At 35.0% G+C, this 7,046-nt stretch overlaps 1 long non-coding RNA gene across 1 annotated transcript; it reads left to right on the top strand.

Moving 5' to 3' along the window:
• Positions 1 to 608: 608 nt before the first annotated feature.
• LOC119638974 lies at positions 609 to 1,745 on the top strand. Its single transcript, XR_005247515.1, has 3 exons — positions 609 to 1,128; positions 1,191 to 1,571; positions 1,630 to 1,745. It is a non-coding gene; the product is annotated as an uncharacterized LOC119638974 (long non-coding RNA).
• The last annotated feature ends 5,301 nt before the right edge of the window (positions 1,746 to 7,046 follow it).

The raw sequence follows: 7,046 nt of genomic DNA, 5'->3' as shown, positions 1-7,046 counted from the left end.
TGGCAAAAACTCAAATGGCGGTCAAATATCTAAATAGTCAAAATTCGTTGAAGCACGAGCAATAACTAACCTATTAAGGGAAATACTTGGTCCTTTGAATTGACATAAGGTTGTCACGAGTGAACACGCCCACCGGGAAAATGAATGGTCTCCGAAAACGATGCCTCAGCGATTAAGTGTTCTGCATTTGTAGGCTTAAATGTTTGAATAAAGTAATTTTTTTATTATTATGAAGTTCCTCTGAAGTTCTCTAGCTTTGAAAGTATTGTATGAGAAAGCCAAGGGGTCAGAAACGATGCCTTTTACTTTTCAAATTTCCAACAAGTACTAGCATGATTCGAGCCCATATAAAAAATGCAGAAGCAATGATGAGTTTTAAGAAATCTCATCCATGTTTGTTCTTTTCTATGCAATTTTGTATTAAAATTGTATAAATAGATTAGTTAAATCTTGCTTATGTTCCAGTTTGCCACATCGTTCCATTTCGATTGATCATTTGCACCTAAACTGGTCTGCAAATATCCGGCGTAAGTGAAATGCTTAGCAAATTATTGCAAACAAGAGTTTGTGTAAATTTTACTTTTTGCTCACATTAAGAAGCTTTTTTAATGAAATTTATATCGAAAAATGATCACAATTATCATATTTGTAGGATACAGTTAACACTTTAAGAGAGTATGAAAAACATTTCATTTATTGTTGTTTATTGTGATATATTGTTTATCAATTGCTTGGCTACACTAGGCACTGCGGGTTTTGCGGCTTGTTTCACTTACGTCACTTGCGTCTGATACCGAAAAGTCTAAAAAATCTCTTAGGAGACAAAGAAGTAATAAAAATTGGGGTAGATCCTGCAGGAGATGCTCAAAACTTGCAAGAAGACTATGGCATTTACGTGGCTAGCACCGTCCACATACGTTACTTGACCGTTGTGCTTCGGTGTAAACCACTTAGTTTGGAAAAATTGTCGAAATCATTGTTAAACGTTGATTTTGTTAAGCGATGGTATATAGCTAGTTCAAATTGGGAATTCGAAAAGTTGAATCCTGATCAAGTCGAATACACTGTTAATGACGCATTCGCGGGTATAGAGATTTTTAAGCATTCGGCCAATCGACTGACGCCCAGGTAATTCGTACGAAATCAATGAAACCGTTATTGCGTAATGAAATTGTTTGGAATGCTTTTAGGAATTATTGGAACTTCACAAACGCCGACTTTATGGCGATCATGTCCGAAATTAAATAACTCTTGGACCGTGGTTTTTCCGAAGACACACCAATAATGCGAACCCATTACACTACTTTCCAACAAAGATTACCTTCTTGAAGCGCTAAGTGACCGACCTTTGTGTGTCGTGAGTAAATCGAAAGCCAAATGGTATTTAGAAGAAAGACTAGGAGAGAAAATACAATCTGAAGCATTTACCTTACGTTTATGCAACCAACCGTTTGCTGAAGATAATGATTATTGGCAGACCTCTAATCAACGTGAATAAGTTGTCTGCGGCATAAAGATGCTTTTTTTTTCTTAAGATATGGTGCCGAGCGAATATCGTATGCATTTTCCATGTAACGTTAAATGATTTGAATCTTCCGATTCTCTTTTAACTTTTGCTACTAATTGCAGTGACAACCCAGTTTTTTACTTCAAGCGACGTGCTGCATTCATGCCCCAAATGTGACGTACTGCATTGAGCCAAAATTGCGATGCTCCTTACAAGTTTGACCGGGTAACTATATATATATATATCCTTATTAGAAATATGCTCATAATTTGAAGCAATTTTTAAAAGTCTTAATTGCCAATATATACTGTTGTGTAATTCTCTTAACGTCTCTATATGAACCTAAGTACAATCTTCACTTTTTACTCAATATCTATCTCGACAAATTACAACTGTTGATCTTTGTATAGGCAGTCTTACGCTCAAAAAAAAAAATGTATAGAGTGTACGTAACTGCTCCAATATGAGAGAAACCTATACTAGAACCTCCTGCAATAACAACCGATTCAGTAGAAAGTGAAAAACCCGTGTTAAATGATGAAAGACATGACAACGCAATTTTTCAGCATAGCAACATTTGGCCCCACTTGGAAAATAAGTCATTTGCACTATTGCATCTCCTTGCCTAAACATCTTATTAACACTCACTTTATCTACTGATCCATTATTTGGGCAATTTTCGATTTAACGCAATGCTGAACTTCTTCTCCGAATAGTCTGAGAAGACCCTTGCGTCTTTTCGAGACACGTTTACATTCCATCCGAGAGATATTGCCATTTGAGAAAATTGTTCCTTATGCAATTTTTTTTAATAAAAACGTTCACTTTTATTTAAAAGAGGTCCTCCAAATCTTAAGCATCCTCCTAATAAACACCAGAAATTTAATTCGTGAGTTTTGATTGGAGTTTTTTTGTTTCAATTAAAATGAAACATTCTATCACATCTTCAGGTCACTGAAGTAAAAACCGCTGCAGAAACACTATTAACTGACCACAATGCTATATCGACAGGAAAACGCAGCCATTTAAAAACTATTTCGTCAACTCATTTTGACGAAGGCTACATTGATCACCAGAGGATAGTTGAGGCGTCAAATCAATATTCAGACTGGCCAGAGCACGAACACGGTGAAATGGTAGTAAAAAAATTTCAAACCTAGTTTGGAGGTTTAAAGAAATTGGAAATCATTTTGTTGGGGAATTGAATTCGAAGTATTTACCATCTTTTTAGGATTGGCCGATAGGTAAATTATTAAGTAATCAAATGGAAAATTATCCACAAGTTTATCTTTTTTGTTTGCATAAACCCATAGATTGGAAGTACAGGCCTGCTGGTTTGATAGCTGATTCGATCACAAAACTGAAGAGGATCCGTAAAATTTTCAAAAATTCATGAAGACATGTATTTTTATATATTCTGCACTAAAGAAAATAAATTGAAATTTTTTATATTTTTAATTGTATTCTTGTTTGTAATTTTTTGTAACCATCACCGAAGGCTGAGGGGCATATTTATTTTGTCAAAAAGTTCGCAACGTCCAGAAGGAAGCATCAGAGACCTTACAAAGTACATACGTTCTTTATGAGTATCAAATTCTGAATCGATTTAAGCATGTCCGTCTGTCCGTCTGTGTAATGTCTGTTCTACACATTCTCCTGGCTGCAAACACGAAGCTATCGGCCTTAAATTGGTAGAAACAGAAGAAGATTTTGCACACAGGTTGGTATTGAAAGGCCAAATCGGTCGAAGGACACAGCACTATGTAAACTTAGAACACCTCTACTTTTCGAAAGTAATAAAAAATTGGTTTTTTGGTCATTACTCCTAAACTATAACAAATAGATGTACAAAAATTGTAAAGCATATTCTATGGGCGATGGTACTTTGACAGCTTGTTGTATACCAGTCAAGAAAATTAGATTCGACTCTTTTTTAACAAATCCAACGAATTTTTTATATACCACTTATCTCAAAAACACGAAAAAACTAAGTTGCCACTCTCCATACTGTGGTTGCGGTTGATTTTATCTACTTTTCTAAAACAAACGTGGAATTGTTTTCGAACGCTTGTTCTATTTTATGAGCAAGTTGCCAAATACCTGGAAAGCAGAGATGCCCTTGGTTTGCGTTGTGCTGGATTCAGTTATTTGCTCCGCTTTCAATACCAACGCACAGGAAAGAGCTTCAAAAGGATTGTACAGAGTGAACGGGCTTACGTGCGCTCCAAATTTGAAAGAGACCAATCTATTCACTTTATGGGCTTTTTGAACCTTGCTTCTTTCTGTCCTTCAACTGATTTGGCCCACTTTTAATACCAACGGATAGATGGATTGATTTTTGCAGCTAGAAGAAAGTTTACAACGGACATCGCAGGAACGGACACACGGACGTACTAAAACCGATTCACAATTTGGTGCTGATCAAGAATACGCATAATTTGGGGGGGTCTTTAAAGTTTCATTCTTGGCGTTGCTAACGTTTTGACGAGAAGAATGTAACCCTCCTCGAGAAAAACATGCTGAATACGGGTTTTTCTCTTTTTTTTCCTTGCAAATAAAGCATTTCAATGAGAAATATAACATTGCCTATGCATGCCCCTCTCCATTTTCATACAGATTCATGAAAAGCCCTGTCATTGCCAGTAGGCCACGTAAACGTTACAACTAGTTTCGAAAATCAGAATTTTGATTTATCGAAATTCTCTAAAAGGTATCATGATGTAGATTGACGTGATGCACGTGATATCTCGTTGGAATTTTTTTGTTTGGCCACATCAAAGTCTCGATTGTAACCATTTTCCCATAGTCAGTTAGTGTTAAGATGCCAATTCGAAAAATTTGGTAAAAATAGCCCCGAAAACCAGAATTTGATTTTTGTTTAGCTTTTGAAAGATATAATGTATCACATTTTCTAATTTGGACGGAGTAGCGTTTGAAGCGCAACTATATCTTAAACATTGCTAAAGCCGTTTTCCGAGGTCTGTTAAGGCTTTTACAAACCTCTGGTAAGGTAGCTGGCAGATGTTCTTGCTAGTTAAGTTCAAATTTATGTTCACACCCTTTTATTGTATGCCAAGCGACTTCAAATAAAAATGTATTCCATGGAATTTCTGACTAAGAATTTGTTCTTAGTCTTTCTAACTAAGAATTTGTTCTTTTAAATTTCATTAGATCTTATTGAAAATTCTGCTCGGTTTTTCTCGCGGCATGGTAATAACGCCTATAAATCGGGCAACACTCACCTGATTGTCTCAAGCGAAAATGTGCTTAAAAGGTGGCATTTCAGTTTACATTTTTTGTAAAGATAGTTTTATAATTCTTTTCTCTGTAAAAAGTGGTATTGATTTGAAAACGAGGGAAATATCTGAAGAAATACGCTCTGTGATCCTTTTTCACTATAAAAAAAGTAAAATGGCTGCAAAAACCTTTTTTACGAAATGTACGGTGAGAGTGCTGTGAGTGAACGCAAGACCCAAGAGTACTTTGTTCGATTCCGTTCCGAAAATTTTAATGTTAAAGATAGCCTTCGCTCTCACTGAAAAAGTCGGCGAAATTTCGCAAACGGTGGAGTAAGACCGGCATACGATCACTCAGGAAATAGTGGAGGCAGTAAACATCAACCACATGACAGCTCAAAAAGAACAGGCAACAAACAGAATCCCGAAATGGCGAAAAAACGGCGGGTACATTTTAATATGACCTGACACGTTTTTGTGTGGTAGCCTTATTTTCAGAATCGCATTGTGATCGTGAATGAGAACGAATAAGCTTCTGATCTCTTTAAATTTTTTTAACTACATTTACACAGACGGCAGGTAAATCGATAGATGACTTGATGTAACTCGTATTAGGATCTTAGGCTGATTAAGTCTGTGTAGGAATTTTAGGATGTCTAAAGCATATTTCTTAGTGTTACAGAGAAGAAACACAATTGGAGCGTAACTTCATCTTTTAACGATTGGTGTAGAATTAAATAAATATGAAGTAAATGTGTAAGTGTGTTTGAAAAATGCAATTAAGGAAGAATATATTTTTAAAGACTAATATTCCGAATTCAATGCAACAATTTTTTGCCGAATATGTTTTGAAAAGTAAAAGATTCTAGGAGCAAAAAGATAGGATTAGCACTAGCAACTAAGACTTTCGGCCTTTTTTTTAAAAAGGTGGACTGGACAGCTTGTCTACTGGCTTCGATAAGATTAAACATTTTATTGACATTATGTTCTGCAAACACTTTCAAAGCGTCCACAACAAAATCTTTCTTTAGCCACCACAAAATCGGCGTTATTGCTGCCAACTAACTGCCTTAACAAAAAACAGCATATATTTATTCAAGTTGCTTGCTCCCACAATACCAGTACATTTAGAATATTGTGCTTGGAATGACGAACAACTATTAACGCAAATTTTGCTAGCAATTCAATCACTGCAACCATCAGCAAGTACTGCAACGACAACACAATATACTATCACCTCCTTTAAAGGTGTTTACTCTATGTTTAAGGTACTTAAAAGTGCGTATTATAAACCTTAATCTAAAGCGGAGGACCAAAACAAGCTCCGACTAGTAAACGTTATCGCAAAATAAATTTTTTCATCTCGACGACGAAAACTAATACGAAAGCCAAGTCGGCGCTGAACGAAAAAAGAGTGTAAAAGTCGTCGGTTTATATTAAAATATTTGAAAAATGAACTTACTTGTAATTGTTTTTTCCAAACTCTTAGCGTCACTTACTGAATTGATTGATTTCATAACCAAAAAAAATCGCTGATAACAACATCCTAAGCTGATATACTCAGCTGCATAGAAATATCCCGGGCAACCCGGGATCAGTCCTGGATATCGCGGTATCAAAATGTAGTGAGTGTAGTACTTTCTTAAAAACCTCAGTAACTAAGTGCTTTTCGACGTATTATTATAGTTTGAACTGACAAGTGATTTTAAGAAATGGCCTGTTACGTTGTATATTGTTGTTCTTGTTATTCCATTTACACGTAAAATGGATTCCGGTAATAATACATGTCAACCATCAAATCGTGCACCAGTATCAGCTCAGCTACGAATACTAAACGTTGCGTGATATTTTAAAATTAATGTTGTTTATTTTTTAAATTTTTTTCTCACTAGCGTACTTGTTTTGTTTTACTATTTTTAATTTCTTTGCAATTTTTCATTTTTTTAATATCCTGTTCTACCCGTAATTGGATCTCAATTTTTTTTGCTGTAAGGAGTATATAAATAATAGTTTTTTTTATTTATTTTACACTAAAATTTCAAATAAACTTAAAAGAAATCATATAAATATAGTTCAATTCATTAGTCTAAAATTAAAATAATAATAATAATAATAATAATAGTTTGTTATGTATATATGAATATGCCTTTTTATTATTTTGTTTTAATTAGTTCGACTTACCGCCTTCAACTAAAAGTACATTAGCTTCTGTTGTCCGTTTCAAATTTTATGTGTCTAAGCACACCAACAATTGCAGACATTTAACGAATAGGCAGACATGACGTCTCTCATGTACGAAGCTG

This window comes from Glossina fuscipes, unplaced genomic scaffold, assembly GCF_014805625.2.
Source record: "Glossina fuscipes isolate IAEA_lab_2018 unplaced genomic scaffold, Yale_Gfus_2 111, whole genome shotgun sequence".
Classification (NCBI taxonomy): Eukaryota; Metazoa; Arthropoda; class Insecta; order Diptera; family Glossinidae; genus Glossina; species Glossina fuscipes.
Note: the sequence above shows the minus strand (reverse complement) of the source record. Positions and strands in the feature narration are given on the sequence as shown.